The sequence below is a fragment of the Oncorhynchus masou genome, chromosome 24 (assembly GCF_036934945.1).
Source record: "Oncorhynchus masou masou isolate Uvic2021 chromosome 24, UVic_Omas_1.1, whole genome shotgun sequence".
NCBI lineage: Eukaryota > Metazoa > Chordata > Actinopteri > Salmoniformes > Salmonidae > Oncorhynchus > Oncorhynchus masou.
The window spans coordinates 31093165-31113358 of record NC_088235.1 but is presented as its reverse complement, the minus strand read 5'-3'; the positions used below and the strand labels follow the sequence as shown (position 1 = coordinate 31113358).

Genomic DNA, 20194 nt, shown 5'->3' with positions numbered 1-20194 from the left:
GCAATTGGAGGCCACAGAAGGAGAGTTGTATGGCATTGAAGCTTGCCTGGAGGGTTGTTAACACAGTGTCCAAAGAAGGGCCAGAAGTATACAGAATGGTGTCGTCTGCGTAGAGGTGGATCAGAGACTCACCAGCAGCAAGAGCGACATCATTGATGTATACAGAGAAGAGAGTCGGTCCAAGAATTGAACTCTGTGGCACCCCCATAGAGACTGCCAGAGGTCCGGACAGCAGACCCTCCGATTTGACACACTGAACTCTATCAGAGAAGTAGTTGGTGAACCAGGCGAGGCAATCATTTGAGAAACCAAGGCTGTCGAGTCTGCCGATGAGGATGTGGTGATTGACAGAGTTGAAAGCCTTGGCCAGATCAATGAATACGGCTGCACAGTACTGTTTCTTATCGATGGAGGTTAAGATACTGTTTAGGACCTTGAGCGTGGCTGAGGTGCACCCATGACCAGCTCTGAAACCAGATTGCATAGCAGAGAAGGTATGGTGAGATTCGAAATGGACGGTTATCTGTTCGTTGACTTTCGAAGACCTTAGAAAGGCATGGTAGGATAGACATAGGTCTGTAGCAGTTTGGGTCAAGAGTGTCCCCCCCTTTGAAGAGGGGGATGACCGCAGCTGCTTTCCAATCTTTGGGAATCTCAGACGACACGAAAGAGAGGTTGAACAGGCTAGTAATAGGGGTGGCAACAATTTCGGCAGATAATTTTAGAAAGAAAGGGTCCAGATTCTCTAGCCCAGCTGATTTGTAGGGGTCCAGATTTTGCAGCTCTTTCAGAACATCAGCTGAACGGATTTGGGAGAAGGAGAAATGGGGAAGGCTTGGGCGAGTTGCTGTGGGGGGTGCAGTGCTGTTGACCGGGGTCGGAGTAGCCAGGTGGAAAGCATGGCCAGCCGTAGAAAAATGCTTATTGAAATTCTCAATTATGGTGGATTTATCAGTGGTGACAGTGTTTCCTATCTTCAGTGCAGTGGGCAACTGGGAGGAGGTGTTCTTATTCTCCATGGACTTTACAGTGTCACAGAACTTTTTGAGTTAGTGTTGCAGGAAGCAAATTTCTACTTGAAAAATCTAGCCTTGGCTTTTCTAACAGGGTGTGATCTGAGTGGGCATTCTATGTTGTGTGTCTAGTTTGTCTGTTTCTGTGTTTGGCCTGATATGGTTCTCAATCAGAGGCAGGTGTTAGTCATTGTCTCTGATTGGGAACCATATTTAGGTAGCCTGTTTGGTGTTGGGTTTTGTGGGTGATTGTTCCTGTCTCTGTGTTTGCACCAGATAGGGCTGTTTTGGTTTTTCACATTTCTTGGTTTTGTTATTCTATTCATGTGTAGTTTCTTTATTAAAGAACCATGAATAATAACCACGTTGCGTTTTGGTCCGCCTCTCCTTCGACACAAGAAAACCGTTACAGAATCACCCACTACAACAGGACCAAGCGGCGTGGTGACAGGCAGCAGGAGCAGCGCACAGAGGACTGGACATGGGAGGATGAGTTGGACGGTAAAGGACCCTGGGCACAGCCAGGAGATTATTGCCGCCCCAAAGAAGAGCTGGAGGCAGCGAAGGCGGAGAGGCGCTGGTATGAGGAGGCAGCATGGCGGCGTGGATGGAGGCCCGAGAGTCAGCCCCAAGAATTCTTGGGGGGTTGCACACAGGAAGTGTGGCAAAGCCAGGTAGGAGACCTGCGCCAACTTCCTGTGCTTACCAGGGGGCTAGAGAGAAAGATCGGGCAAGCACCGTGTTATGCTGTGAAGCGCACGGTGTCCCCAGTGCGGGTGCATAGCCCGGTGCGGTACATACCAGCTCCGCGTATCGGCCGGGCTAGAGTGGGCATCGAGCCAAGTGCCATGAAGCCGGCTCTACGCATCTGGTCTCCAGTGCGTCTCCTTTTTTTTTTTTTTTTTTTTACCTTTATTTAACCAGGCAAGTCAGTTAAGAACAAATTCTTATTTTCAATGACGGCCTGGGAACAGTGGGTTAACTGCCTGTTCAGGGGCAGAACGACAGATTTGTACCTTGTCAGCTCGGGGGTTTGAACTCACAACCTTCCGGTTACTAGTCCAACGCTCTAACCACTAGGCTACCCTGCCGCCCCGGGCCGGCTTACACGGCACCAGCCTTGCGCATGGTGTCCCCGGTTCGCCTGCATAGCCCAGTGCGGGCTATTCCACCTCGCCGCACTGGAAGGGTGACCGGGAGCATTCAACCAGGTAAGGTTGGGCAGGCTCGGTGCTCAAGAACTCCAGTGCGCCTGCACGGTCCGGTCTATCCGGTACCACCTCCACGCACCAGCCCTCCGGTGGCAGCCCCCCCGCACCAGGCTGTCTCTCCGTCTATGTTGTGTGTCTAGTTTGTCTGTTTCTGTGTTTGGCCTGATATGGTTCTCAATCAGAGGCAGGTGTTAGTCATTGTCTCTGATTGGGAACCATATTTAGGTAGCCTGTTTGGTGTTGGGTTTTGTGGGTGATTGTTCCTGTCTCTGTGTTTGCACCAGATAGGGCTGTTTTGGTTTTTCACATTTCTTGGTTTTGTTAGTCTATTCATGTGTAGTTTCTTTATTAAAGAACCATGAATAATAACCACGCTGAGTTTTGGTCCACCTCTCCTTCGACACAAGAAAACCGTTACAGTCGTTTGACCGCTGACCAATGTTCTCCCCTTAGCTGAATTTGAACTTTTAGATTCTTGTCATTTTACTTCAGATAATTATGATAACCATGTGACAATGATTTTGAGAAACAAACATGTTATTACGGAAATGAAACTGTTTCAACAAAACATATTGCATATAAAAATGCTCATAACTGGCACGCAAATCAGTATAAATGGTAGGATAAATCATAAGCTTCCCCAAACTTGAAACTCACGAGCTTTCTATGATCTTTACTAGAACACCCATTAAAAAAAGGAGGTCCCATTAAACAACGTGACTGCCTATGATCTTTACTAGAACACCCATTTAAAAAAGGAGGTCCCGTGAAACAACGTGACTGCCTATGATCTTTACTAGAACACCCATTAAAAAAGGAGGTCCCGTGAAACAACGTGACTGCCTATGATCTTTACTAGAACACCCATTTAAAAAAGGAGGTCCCGTGAAACAACGTGACTGCCTATGATCTTTACTAGAACACCCATTTAAAAAAGGAGGTCCCGTGAAACAACGTGACTGCCTATGATCTTTACTAGAACACCCATTAAAAAAGGAGGTCCCGTGAAACAATGTGACTGCCTATGATCTTTACTAGAACACCCATTTAAAAAAGGAGGTCCCATTAAACAATGTGACTGCCTATGATCTTTACTAGAACACCCATTAAAAAAGGAGGTCCCGTGAAACAACGTGACTGCCTATGATCTTTACTAGAACACCCATTAAAAAAAGGAGGTCCCGTGAAACAACGTGACTGCCTATGATCTTTACTAGAACACCCATTAAAAAAGGAGGTCCCGTGAAACAATGTGACTGCTTATGATCTTTACTAGAACACCCATTTAAAAAAGGAGGTCCCATTAAACAACTTGACTGCCTATGATCTTTACTAGAACACCCATTAAAAAAAGGAGGTCCCGTGAAACAACGTGACTGCCTATGATCTTTACTAGAACACCCATTAAAAAAAGGAGGTCCCATTAAACAACGTGACTGCCTATGATCTTTACTAGAACACCCATTTAAAAAAGGAGGTCCCGTGAAACAACGTGACTGCCTATGATCTTTACTAGAAAACCCATTTAAAAAAGGAGGTCCCATTAAACAACGTGACTGCCTATGATCTTTACTAGAACACCCATTAAAAAAAGGAGGTCCCGTGAAACAACGTGACTGCCTATGATCTTTACTAGAACACCCATTAAAAAAAGGAGGTCCCGTGAAACAACGTGACTGCCTATGGAAATCAACGGCCCGTCCACCTGATTGGTTCTGGCGCAGGCCATGAAGAAGCCCATTATCTACAATTTATTCTGTCTTTTAAGTTATGATGTGAGTAGCCAAGGAATGCCATATCCTCCTAGTTTTTAGTTACAGTAGCCTATGATGTGATGTTTGGGTATTGCAGACAATGTGTGCATCCCAAAAGGAGAGCAAAGAAACTAAAAGCTGCTTTTTCTTAAGTCTGTAGCGACAGACAGAATTTCCAAAGTTAGCCATCCCTGTGATCGGGAATGGTAACTCCTACTTCTATGGGTAATTAAATATGTCAGGTAATGTGGGAGTTTTTGCAAAAGTGCTTTAGAAATGAATAAAATGCTGTGTTTTCGACCAATGTGAGGTCAAAGATAGAGCAAGCCGTGATGAGAGCAAAACCTGCCACACAAAATGCACTATGGTAAACTGCATCTAACGGGTTTAATGAAGTGGCAGCTGCATTCATGTAGATGATGTCGCCATAATCTAGGACAGGAAGGAACGTCGACTGAATGATCTGCATTCTACCATTTATTTTCTCAGCTTCTTAACTAACGCATCAATGTGTTTTTTAAAAGATAGCTTCTTGTCTATCCAAAAGCCCAGATATTTGTAAGCAGGTACACGGTCAATGTGGGCACCATCCAGGTGGTGTAGTGGTGCTCGAGAGAACAACATATGCTTCGTTTTACCTGCATTCAATTAAAGGTCAATAAAGGTTTTTTGTAAAACAATGAAGTAGAACTGTAGTTCAGATAGAGCCTGGTGAACAGTGGGGGCAATAGAATACACAACAGTATCGTCCTCATACAGGTGCCGGTTACATACTTGTTTTTTACAGACAAACCAATATTGTTAATGTATAGAGTAAAAAGTACTGTACCTAGAACCGACCCCGTGGGACACCTTTCGTTATATCCAGACAACTTGATTTAACACCATCAGCAGACACACATTGAGTTTGATCTGTCAAGTCATTTTTAAACCAGTTACATGTAACTGAGGAAAGCCTCTGAACTAGTAGTGACTGATCAACAGTATCGAAGGTCTTTGACAGGTCTGCCAAGAGGGCAGCACATTGCTGCCTTTCATCCATATAGTTAACTAAATCATGTATTTATTGTCATACCAATGCAGACACAATAAGTGACAAACAATTTCTGTATTCCAGACTTAAGAACAACTGATGAGGAGTAGAAATCCCCCAGCAGTTGAAGCATACGTGTGTGTTTGTGTATGTGCGTTTGTGTTTGTTTCTGCGAGCATGTTTGTGTTTGCTCGAGCCGAACAATATATTTTCCATCAGACTTTTCAAACACTCAAGATGCATTGCCGTAACTGATAATGCTGCCGGCAGACAAATGACATCCCCTCTTTCAGATGGTTCCCCTGTCACCATTTTCCACCACAAGGGTTGGACACAGAGAGGGAGCTCATCAAAAGAAGGACTTTCAAAGCAAAGAGAGAAAGACAGAGAGCGAGAGAGAGACGAGTGAGAGAAAGTGAAAATGGAGAACGAGAGAGGGAGGGATAAAAAGAGAGAGAGCGAGTGAAAGAGGCAGAAAGAGAGAGAAAGAGGGAGAAAGGAGCAAGACAGAGAGAGAGAGGCAGAGAGAGAGATATATAGAGAGAAAGAGGGAGTGAGAGGGAGCAAGAGACAGACAGAGAGAGAGAGAAACCATGTCCACCGTAGCCTATTAGAGGGGGCCCTCTCCTCTCCTCTTCTCTCCTCCTCCTCCTCTATTCTTCTCTTCCTTTGATGCCATGTTCTAAGCCATAAGTGAACTGATAATGGACATGGTGCAACAATGGTGGTGTATTCTCCAACATGCACCAAATTACTGACCGCGGAATCCAGAGAAACTTTTGATGTTTTCGCTGATACTGTATGTGTTTCTCATTTAGGAGCAGAGAGAGAGAGAGGGGAAAATTGAGGACGTAACTCTGTCCTGCTGTGTGTGGATGCAGAGATGGGCATGAATCACTATCCCTATCGGAATTGAATATCACTATCCCTAGCAATTGATGTCTCTAGCTATAGGTAGGAGGGGTGTTGAAAAGGAATGTGTGGTACACAGAAGAATCCCTAGCAGTGTTATGAGACAGTATCTGCCATCTAGATAATAATAATAATGTATGGTCTGAATTTGCATGAATGAGGAGACTTGTCTAAGGCAAACTAATGTCGATTCCTTAAAGGTATAGTGTGAGATTCTAGTGTCAGATAAACTCATGGATACATGTTTATGTCTCTGCGTGTAGTTTGAATGGAGTTGTAGGTAGTTTCACGAGCCAATGCTAATCAGTACGTGAGCAACGACTCAACTGCCAGAACCTCACACTATCCCTTCAATGGTGCACACCCATAGTGTCAAAGCAACAATGTGATTTATTCAACCACTACTCCTTGATTGAATTAAATTCAACACAACACAATTCAGAAAACCCAGTAGCAGCTTTAATGTACACAGAGTAGACTTAGACGGACAGGCCTTCTCTCTCCAGACCAGAATATCGCTCCAATACAACATCCCTCAGAATTCTGACAAGTGTTTATCTACGGCTGACAAGCCTTAGAAAGCTGACAACCCTCAGCTCTCTGAAATGACATCTACATCAATAGTGTCCCATGGTGCTGTAGAAAGACTGGAGCCAAAAGGCCCAGAAATGCCAATTAAAGGGAATTTCCTAACCCCTCGCTATTCCTCTAAGAAGACTATTCAACAGGCAACTTTATACTGAGACAAATAGGATGCCAAGAGAGAGAGAGAGACTAGACTATCCAGGATGTTTTAAAAGACAGACCACATTGAGGTGGAGCTCTACTCCTGTGACGCCACTGTGTGTGTGCGTGTGTGTGTGTGTGTGTGTGTGTGTGTGTGTGTGTGTGTGTGTGTGTGTGTGTGTGTGTGTGTGTATTTTCCATCTCATAGCCAAGGGCAAGTCTACTGCTCTGTTTTACAACTGGTATTAATGTATGCCAGCTAGAAACCCTACTGATGTCCTTGACTCAACAGAGACCACTGGGTGTCTGATACACAAACGCACACACCCATGCACATGCACACGCACACACACGCACACACACACACAAACAAATCCCAATAAAACCAACAAAGAAAAATAAATAAAACCCTACTTCATGACATCCGGGAGGGAGGTTTCACTATTCTATCATTGACGGAGGGAGGGAGGTTTCACTATTCTATCATTGACGGAGGGAGGGAGGTTTCACTATTCTATCATTGACGGAGGGAGGGAGGTTTCACTATTCTATCATTGACGGAGGGAGGGAGGTTTCACTATTCTATCATTGATGGAGGGAGGTTTCACTATTCTATCATTGATGGAGGGAGGGAGGTTTCACTATTCTATCATTGACGGAGGGAGGGAGGTTTCACTATTCTATCATTGACGGAGGGAGGAAGGTTTCACTATTCTATCATTGACGGAGGGAGGGAGGTTTCACTATTCTATCATTAACGTAAGGAGGTTTCACTATTCTATCATTGACGGAGGGAGGGAGGTTTCACTATTCTATCATTGATGGAGGGAGAGAGGTTTCACTATTCTATCATTGACGGAGGGAGGGAGGTTTCACTATTCTATCATTGATGTAAAGAGGTTTCACTATTCTATCATTGATGTAAAGAGGTTTCACTATTCCATCATTGATGGAAGGAGGGAAGTTTCACTATTCTATCATTGATGTAAAGAGATTTCACTATTCTATCATTGATGGAGGGAGGGAGGTTTCACTATTCTATCATTGATGGAGGGAGGGAGATTTCACTATTCTATCATTGATGGAGGGAGGGAGATTTCACAATTCTATCATTGATGTAGGGTGGTTACACTATTCTATCATTGATGGAGGGAGGTTTCACTATTCTATCATTGACGGAGGGAGGGAGATTTCACTATTCTATCATTGATGGAGGGTGGTTACACTATTCTATCATTGATGGAGGGAGGTTTCACTATTCTATCATTGACGGAGGGAGGGAGATTTCACTATTCTATCATTGATGGAGGGTGGTTACACTATTCTATCATTGATGTAAAGAGGTTTCACTATTCTATCATTGATGGAGGGAGGGAGATTTCACTATTCTATCATTGATGGAGGGAGGGAGATTTCACAATTCTATCATTGAAGTAGGGTGGTTACACTATTCTATCATTGACGGAGGGAGGGAGATTTCACTATTCTATCATTGATGGAGGGAGGGAGATTTCAAAATTCTATCATTGATGGAGGGCACTTTCACTATTCTATCATTGATGGAGGGAGGTTTCACTAGTCTATCATTGATGGAGGGAGGTTTCACTATTCTATCATTGATGGGTGAGTGAGATTTCACTATTCTATCATTGATGGAGGGAGGGAGATTTCACGATTCTATCATTGATGGAGGGAGGTTTCACTTATATCATTGATGGAGGGAGGGAGGTTTCACTATTCTATCATTGATGGAGGGAGGGAGATTTCACTATTCTAACATTGATGGAGGGAGGTTTCACAATTCTATCATTGATGGAGGGAGGGAGGTTTCACTATTCTATCATTGATGGAGGGAGGGAGATTTCACTATTCTATCATTGATGGAGGGAGGGAGATTTCACTATTCTATCATTGATGGAGGGAGGTTTCACTATTCTATCATTGATGGAGGGAGGTTTCACAATTATATCATTGATGGAGGGAGGGAGATTTCACTATTCTATCATTGATGGAGGGAAGCAGGTTTCACTAATCTATCATTGATCGAGGGAGGGAGGGAGATTTCACTATTCTATCAGTGATGAGTGAGGGAGGTTTCACTATTCTATCATTGGTGGAGGGAGGAAAGAAGAATGGAAGGAAAGGTGGGAGGGAGGGAAAGATGGAGGGAGGGAGGGTAGGACAGATGGAGAGAGGAAATAAGGAAGGAAGGGGGGATGGATGGAAGGCGTAAAGGAGGATGAAGGAAGAGAGGGAGGGAGGGAAAGATGGAGAGAAAGGGAGGGAGGAGGGAAAGATGGATGGAGGGAGGGAGGAAGGAAGGAAGGAAGGAAGGAAAGAAGGAAGGAAGGAGAGTGGGTGGGAAAGATGGAGGAGGAAGGAAGGGAAAGATGGAGGGAGAGATGGAGGGAGGTACATGAGAAGAAATGTGTGGTGGTTTTTGAAGCACCATATGGCACTTGCTCATACAGCTGGGCTTTCTGCTTTGAGCCTCTGAGACGGTGAGCTGAGAACGACTGTGACTCTGCCACCGTGTGTGTGTGTGTGTGTGTGTGTGTGTGTGTGTGTGTGTGTGTGTGTGTGTGTGTGTGTGTGTGTGTGTGTGTGTGTGTGTGTGTGTGTGTGTGTGTGTGTGTGTGAGCTGCGAACGTCTGTGACACTGCTTCCATGCTAAATAAAGAACCCAACACCATCAATACTTAACGCATCACGCCCACCGAGGAATAGCAGAAAGATTTTGGAACTCGGAACTTGTGAGTTCAACGCAACACTCCAAGTAAACATCTAAATAATTGAACAAACAAACAATTGAATAGGTAATGACCAATCATTCCAGGGTGTATTGGAAGAAGTTATTTATATTTCTGAAATTCTCATTTGAAATTAATAGTAAGGGCAGAGAGAGAGAGAGAAAGATAGAGAAAGAAATATATAAGAGAGATATTAAGAGAGAGAAAGACTGAGCTTGTGTGTAATGGTGCCTTCGTCTCCTATGCTGAGATGGTTGTGATTGCCTGCTGTGCTGGTCTGTCTCTCACCCTCTGCCTCTCGTCTTTTCTTTCTCCCCCTGACTCCCCTACAGGGTCAGTTCTATTACAGGCTGTACCTTCTCCTACCTCCCTGCCTCTCTGGAGCCTGGCCTTAGCATGCCATTACAGACGGTCACCTGACTCACCCTCCCCTCTCTGCCTCCCCCCACACTCCTCCCCATGCCACATGGCTCAGGTAGAAAGAAAAGCAGTCCTACTACGGTATCCTGTATCTCCTGCCCCTCACAGACTGACAAGGACCTGTTCTCTCACTGCTCTCCAACTGTTCACCTACACTACAATCAGCCTCCAGCCCTGGTCTGTTCAGGTGGAAAGCAAAGCATTTCTCTAGAGTCTAAAAAGTATCATTTGTGCTCCTGTCCCTCAAAGACAGACAATGACCTGTTCTCTCACTGCTCTCCAACTGTTCACCTACACTACAATCAGCCTCCAGCAGTGGTCACATTGATTCTTCAGTAGAAGAAAAGTACTTGAGTTACAGGCTCCCAGTTGTCTCCTTTAGACATTCAGTTGACCATGCAAAGACGCCAAGGATACAGAGCCAAAACTAAAGGCAGAATCCTTTATTAGCTTCGGTAAAACTAGCATAGAATGACTGTGTAGAGCCAGTTATGATTTTGGATGTGTATACTGCCGCACAGCAAACTTGAGTTTGGTAAGTTGATGAGCCAATCTAGTTAAATCCACTCGGTTCGGGTCAGTGTTTTCATTGTGTCTATGTCTGACTTTATTTAACACGTTTTATTGAAAACACCCAAATGGCACCCTATTCCCTATATAGTGCTTGACTTTCGAAAAAGAGCTCTAAGGGACCTGGTCAAAAATAGTGCACCGTAGAGGGAATAGGGTGCCATTTGGAACTGTAGACAGTAGATATTGATGTCAACATTCTGTTTTCCTCTCTATGGTTTATTTAGGAGTTGCTTTCATTTTAATGTATGGGTGTTCCATACAGGGTTACTGAGGCGATCACTGCTGTGGACGAATTTTACCAATACAATATCAGGAATCTAGCAAACATGTACTGGCCCACGAGCTCTGTGTTCTTGTCTTACTATGTTTCTGTTTTGATCGCCAAACTTTTCTCTTTCCAACACAACGGAACCATGTGAACGGAGAATGAAGGAACTGACACCATGTATTGCTGGAAGTAATGCAAACAGACAGGACAGATGGCTTACCATAGAAACGAGACGGATATAAACTATTGCAATAACCTACTGGAAACTACTAAACTACTGCATAAACTACTGTACAACTGTATAACTACTGTACTACTATACTGTACTACTATACTGTAACTACTATAGGGTAACTACAGTACTGTAATACTATACTTTATCTACTATACTGTATAACGATTGTTCCTACTATAGTGTACAACTATACTGTAACTACTCTACTGTATAACTACTGTAACTACTCTACTGTATAACTACTGTAACTACTATACTGTACTACTATACTGTACTGTTATACTGTTTCACTACTATACTGTATAACTACTATACTGTAACTATGCTACTGTACTAATATACTGTAACGACTACACTGAATAACTACTGTAACTACTATATTGTGACTACTATACTGTACTACTATGCTGTAACTACTACACCATATCACTACTGTACAACTATACTGTAACTACCATTCTGTAAAACGTCTGTACTACTATACTGTATAACTACTGTACAACTATACTGTCTAACTAATATAACTACTATACTGTAACTACTATACTGTATAACTACTGTACAACTATACTGTAACTACTATACTGTATAACTACTGTACCACTATACTGTAACTACTATACTGTATAACTACTGTACAACTATACTGTCTAACTAATATAACTACTATACTGTAACTACTATACTGTATAACTACTGTACTACTATACTGTAACTACTATACTGTATAACTGCTGTACATCTATACTGTAACTACTATACTATATAACTACTGTACAACTATACTGTAACTACTATACTGTATAACTACCGTACTACTATACTGTAACTACTATACTGTATAACTAATATAACTACTATACTGTAACTACTATACTGTATAACTACTGTACTACTATACTGTAACTACTATACTGTATAACTTCTGTACTACTATACTGTATAACTACAGAACAACTATACTGTATAACTAATATAACTACTATACTGTAACTACTATACTGTATAACTACTGTACAACTATACTGTAACTACTGTACTGTATCACTACTGTACTGCTGTACTGTAACTACTATACTGTATAACTACTGTACAACTATACTGTATAACTACTGTACTACTATACTGTATAACTACTGTACAACTATACTGTATAACTACTGTACTACTATACTGTAACTACTATACTGTAACTACTATACTGTATAACTTCTGTACTACTATACTGTATAACTACAGAACAACTATACTGTATAACTAATATAACTACTATACTGTAACTACTATACTGTATAACTACTGTACAACTATACTGTAACTACTGTACTGTATCACTACTGTACTGCTGTACTGTAACTACTATACTGTATAACTACTGTACAACTATACTGTATAACTACTGTACTACTATACTGTATAACTACTGTACAACTATACTGTATAACTACTGTACTACTATACTGTAACTACTATACTGTAACTACTATACTGTATAACTTCTGTACTACTATACTGTATAACTACTGTACAACTATACTGTATAACTAATATAACTACTATACTGTAACTACTATACTGTATAACTACTGTACAACTATACTGTAACTACTATACTGTATCACTACTGTACTGCTGTACTGTAACTACTATACTGTATAACTACAGTACAACTATACTGTATAACTACTGTACAACTATACTGTAACTAGTATACTGTATAACTACTGTACAACTACACTGTAACTACTATACCGTATAACTACTGTACAACTATACTGTAACTACTATACTGTATAACTTCTGTACTACTATACTGTATAACTACTGTACTACTATACTGTCTAACTAATATAACTACTATACTGTAACTACTATACTGTATAACTTATGTACTACTATACTGTAACTACTATACTGTATAACTACTGTACAACTATACTGTCTAACTAATATAACTACTATACTGTAACTACTATACTGTATAACTACTGTACAACTATACTGTAACTACTATACTGTATAACTACTGTACTACTATACTGTAACTACTATACTGTATAACTACTGTGCATCTATACTGTAACTGCTATACTATGTAACTACTGTACTACTATACTGTAACTACTATACTGTATAACTTCTGTACTACTATACTGTATACCTACTGTACAACTATACTGTATAACTAATATAACTACTATACTGTAACTACTATACTGTATAACTACTGTACAACTATACTGTAACTACTATACTGTATCACTACTGTACTGCTGTACTGTAACTACTATACTGTATCACTACTGTACTGCTGTACTGTAACTACTATACTGTATAACTACTGTACAACTATACTGTATAACTACTGTACAACTATACTGTAACTAGTATACTGTATAACTACTGTACAACTACACTGTAACTACTATACTGTATAACTACTGTACAACTATACTGTAACTACTATACTGTATAACTACTGTACATCTATACTGTAACTACTATACTGTATAACTACTGTACATCTATACTGTAACTACTATACTATATAACTACTGTACAACTATACTGTAACTACTATTCTGTATAACTACTGTACTACTATACTGTAACTACTATACTGTATAACTACTGTACTACTATACTGTTACTACATTTACATTTAAGTCATTTGGCAGACGCTCTTATCCAGAGCGACTTACAAATTGGTGAATTCACCTTATGACATCCAGTGGAACAGCCACTTTACAATAGTGCATCTAAATCATTAAAGGGGGGGGGGGGGGGGGTGAAAAGGATTACTTTGTACAATCCTAGGTATTACTACTATACTGTATAACTATACTGTATAACTACTGTACATTTATACTGTAACTACTATACTATATAACTACTGTACAACTATACTGTAACTACTATACTATATAACTACTGTACTACTATACTGTATAACTACTGTACTACTATACTGTATAACTAATATAACGACTATACTGTAACTACTATACTGTATAACTACTGTACAACTATACTGTATAACTACTGTACAACTATACTGTAACTACTATACTGTATAACTACTGTACTACTATACTGTATAACTAATATATCTACTATACTGTAACTACTATACTGTATAACTACTGTATAACTATACTGTAACTACTATACTGTATCACTAATGTACTGCTGTACTGTAACTACTATACTGTATAACTACTGTACAACTATACTGTATAACTACTGTACAACTATACTGTAACTAGTATACTGTATAACTACTGTACAACTACACTGTAACTACTATACTGTATAACTACTGTACAACTATACTGTAACTACTATACTGTATAACTACTGTACATCTATACTGTAACTACTATACTATATAACTACTGTACAACTATACTGTAACTACTATTCTGTATAACTACTGTACTACTATACTGTAACTACTATACTGTATAAGTACTGTACTACTATACTGTAACTACTATACTGTATAACTACTGTACATCTATACTGTAACTACTATACTATATAACTACTGTACAACTATACTGTAACTACTATACTGTATAACTACTAAACTACTATACTGTATAACTACTGTGCAACTATACTGTATAACTACTGTAAAACTATACTGTATAACTACTGTACTACTATACTGTATAACTAATATAACTACTATACTGTAACTACTATACTGTATAACTACTGTACAACTATACTGTATAACTACTGTACAACTATACTGTAACTACTATACTGTATTACTACTGTACTACTATACTGTATAACTACTGTACTACTATACTGTATAACTAATATATCTACTATACTGTAACTACTATACTGTATAACTACTGTACAACTATACTGTAACTACTATACTGTATCACTACTGTACTGCTGTACTGTAACTACTATACTGTATAACTACTGTACAACTATACTGTATAACTACTGTACAACTATACTGTAACTAGTATACTGTATAACTACTGTACAACTACACTGTAACTACTATACTGTATAACTACTGTACAACTATACTGTAACTACTATACTGTATAACTACTGTACATCTATACTGTAACTACTATACTATATAACTACTGTACAACTATACTGTAACTACTATTCTGTATAACTACTGTACTACTATACTGTAACTACTATACTGTCTAAGTACTGTACTACTATACTGTAACTACTATACTGTATAACTACTGTACATCTATACTGTAACTACTATACTATATAACTACTGTACAACTATACTGTAACTACTATACTGTATAACTACTGTACTACTATACTGTATAACTACTGTGCAACTATACTGTATAACTACTGTAAAATACTATACTATACTGTAACTACTATACTGTATAACTACTGTACTAACTACTATACTATATAACTACTTACTACTATACTGTAAACTACTGTACATTTATACTGTAACTACTATACTGTATAACTATACTGTATAACTGCTGTACTACTATACTGTATAACTACTGTATAACTATACTGTATAACTACTGTAACTACTATACTGTAACTACTATACTGTATAACTACTGTACAACTATACTGTAACTACTATATACTGTATAACTACTGTACTACTATACTGTAACTACTATACTGTATAACTACAGTACAACTATACTGTAACTACTATACAACTATACTGTAACTGTATACTGTAACTACTATACTGTACAACTACACTGTAACTACTATACTGTATAACTACTGTACAACTATACTGTAACTACTATACTGTATAACTACTGTACTACTATACTGTAACTACTATACTGTATAACTACTGTGCTACTATACTGTAACTACTATACTATATAACTAATATAACTACTATACTGTAACTACTATACTGTATAACTAATGTACTACTATACTGTAACTACTATACTGTAACTACTATACTGTATAACTACTATACTGTATACTGTAACTACTATACTGTATAACTTGTACTGTATACTACTATACTGTATAACTACTGTACTACTATACTGTCTAACTAATATAACTACTATACTGTAACTACTATACTGTATAACTTATGTACTACTATACTGTAACTACTATACTGTATAACTACTAATACTACTATACTGTAACTACTATACTATAACTACTATACTATACTGTAACTACTATACTGTATAACTACTGTACAACTATACTGTAACTAACTACTACTATACTGTAACTACTATACTGTATACTACTGTACAACTATACTGTAACTACTATACTGTATAACTACTGTACTACTATACTGTAACTACTATACTGTATAACTGTACACTATACTGTAACTACTATACTATATAACTAAACTATACTGTAACTACTATACTGTATAACTACAGTACTACTATACTGTATAACTACTGTACTACTATACTGTAACGACTATACTGTAACTACTATACTGTATAACTACTGTACTACTATACTGTAACTACTATACTGTATAACTTCTGTACTACTATACTGTATACCTAATATAACTACTATACTGTAACTACTATACTGTATAACTACTGTACAACTATACTGTAACTACTATACTGTATCACTACTGTACTGCTGTACTGTAACTAATATACTGTATCACTACTGTACTGCTGTACTGTAACTACTATACTGTATAACTACTGTACAACTATACTGTATAACTACTGCACAACTATACTGTAACTAGTATACTGTATAACTACTTTACAACTACACTGTAACTACTATACTGTATAACTACTGTACAACTATACTGTAACTACTATACTGTATAACTACTGTACATCTATACTGTAACTACTATACTGTATAACTACTGTACATCTATACTGTAACTACTATATTATATAACTACTGTACTACTATACTGTATAACTACTGTACTACTATACTGTATAACTAATATAACTACTATACTGTAACTACTATACTGTATAACTACTGTACAACTATACTGTATAACTACTGTACAACTATACTGTAACTACTATACTGTATTACTACTGTACTACTATACTGTATAACTACTGTACTACTATACTGTATAACTAATATATCTACTATACTGTAACTACTATACTGTATAACTACTACAACTATACTGTAACTACTATACTGTACACTACTACTGTAACTACTATACTGTATAACTACTGTACAACTATACTGTATAACTACTGTACAACTATACTAACTATACTGTAACTACTATACTGTATAACTACTGTACAACTATACTGTAACTACTATACTGTATAACTACTGTACTACTATACTGTAACTACTATACTGTATTACTACTGTGCACCTATACTGTAACTACTATACTATATAACTACTGTACAACTATACTGTAACTACTATACTGTATAACTACAGTACTACTATACTGTATAACTACTGTACTACTATACTGTAACTACTATACTGTATAACTACTGTACATACTGTATAAGTACTGTACTACTATACTGTATATACTATATAACTACTGTACACTTATACTGTAACTACTATACTATATAACTACTGTACTACTATACTGTAACTACTATACTGTAACTACTATACTGTATAACTTCTGTACTACTATACTGTATAACTACTGTACAACTATACTGTATAACTAATATAACTGTACACCTATACTGTATAGTAGTTACAGTATAGTTGTACAGTAGTTATACAGTATAGTAGTTACACTGTATATACTAGTTATACTTAGTTATACAGTATAGTTGTAATACTGTAGTTATACAGTATAGTTGTACATTAATAGTACATAGTTATACAGTATAGTAGTGTATAGTAGAGTAGTTATACTACTGTACTACTATACTGTATAACTACTGTACTACTATACTGTATAACTACTGTACACCTATACTGTAACTACTATACTGTATAACTACAGTACTACTATACTGTATAACTACTGTACTACTATACTGTAACTAACTACTGTATAACTACTGTACTATACTGCAACTACTATACTACTATACTGTATAACTACTGTACACCTATACTGTAACTACTATACTGTATAACTACTGTAACTACTGTACTATATACTGTAACTACTATACTGTATAACTACTGTACTACTATACTGCAACTACTATACTATATACCTATACTACTATACTGTAACTACTATACTGTATAACTACTACTGTACAACTATACTGTATAACTAACTACTATACTGTATACTACTATAACTACTGTACAACTACACTGTAACTACTATACTGTATAACTACTGTACAACTATACTGTAACTACTATACTGTATAACTACTGTACATCTATACTGTAACTACTATACTATATAACTACTGTACAACTATACTGTAACTACTATTCTGTATAACTACTGTACTATTATACTGTAACTACTATACTGTATAAGTACTGTACTACTATACTGTAACTACTATACTGTATAACTACTGTACATCTATACTGTAACTACTATACTATATAACTACTGTACAACTATACTGTAACTACTATACTGTATAACTACTGTACTACTATACTGTATAACTACTGTGCAACTATACTGTATAACTACTGTAAAACTATACTGTAACTACTATACTGTATAACTACTGTACATTTATACTGTAACTACTATACTATATAACTACTGTACACCTATACTGTAACTACTATACTATATAACTACTGTACTACTATACTGTAACTACTATACTGTATAACTTCTGTACTACTATACTGTATAACTACTGTACAACTATACTGTATAACTAATATAACTAATATAACTGTACACCTATACTGTATAGTAGTTACAGTATAGTTGTACAGTAGTTATACAGTATAGTAGTTACAGTATAGTAGTTATATTAGTTATACAGTATAGTTGTACAGTAGTTATACAGTATAGTTGTACATTGTAGGTGTACAGTAGTTATACAGTATAGTAGTGTATAGTAGAGTAGTTATACTACTGTACATCTATACTGTAACTACTATACTGTATAACTACTGTACTACTATACTGTATAACTACTGTACACCTATACTGTAACTACTATACTGTATAACTACAGTACTACTATACTGTATAACTACTGTACTACTATACTGTAACTACTATACTGTATAACTACTGTACTACTATACTGCAACTACTATACTATATACCTACAGTACTACTATACTGTATAACTACTGTACACCTATACTGTAACTACTATACTGTATAACTACAGTACTACTATACTGTATAACTACTGTACTACTATACTGTAACTACTATACTGTATAACTACTGTACAACTATACTGTATAACTAATATAACTACTATACTGTATAACTACTGTACTACTATACTGTAACTACTATACTGTATAACCACTATTCTGTAACTACTAGACTGTATAACTACTGTACTACTATACTGTAACTGCTATACTGTATAACTACTGTACAACTATACTGTATAACTAATATAACTACTATACTGTAACTACTATACTGTATAACTACTGTACAACTATACTGTAACTACTATACTGTATCACTACTGTACTGCTGTACTGTAACTACTATACTGTAAAACTACTGTACAACTATACTGTATAACTACTGTACAACTATACTGTAACTACTATACTGTATAACTACTGTACTACTATACTGTAACTACTATACTATATAACTAATATAACTACTATACTGTAACTACTATACTGTATAACTACTGTACTACTATACTGTAACTACTATACTGTATAACTACTGTACTACTATACTGTAACTACTATACTATATAACTAATATAACTACTATAATGTAACTACTATACTGTATAACTACTGTACTGCTATACTGTAACTACGATACTGTATAACTAATATAACTACTATACTGTAACTACTATATTGTATAACTACTGTACTACTATACTGTAACTACTATACTGTATAACCACTATTCTGTAACTACTAGACTGTATAAGTACTGTACTACTATACTGTAACTACTATACTATATAACTAATATAACTACTATACTGTAACTACTATACTGTATAACTACTGTACTACTATACTGTAACTACTATACTGTATAACTACTGTACTACTATACTGTAACTACTATACTATATAACTAATATAACTACTATAATGTAACTACTATACTGTATAACTACTGTACTGCTATACTGTAACTACGATACTGTATAACTAATATAACT

General features: G+C 37.3%; 1 protein-coding gene across 3 annotated transcripts in view; it reads right to left on the bottom strand.

Moving 5' to 3' along the window:
* The window catches only part of macrod2 (mono-ADP ribosylhydrolase 2), a 1245161-nt gene that overhangs the window by 31080 nt on the left and 1193887 nt on the right, over positions 1-20194 (bottom strand). The window lies entirely within an intron of this gene.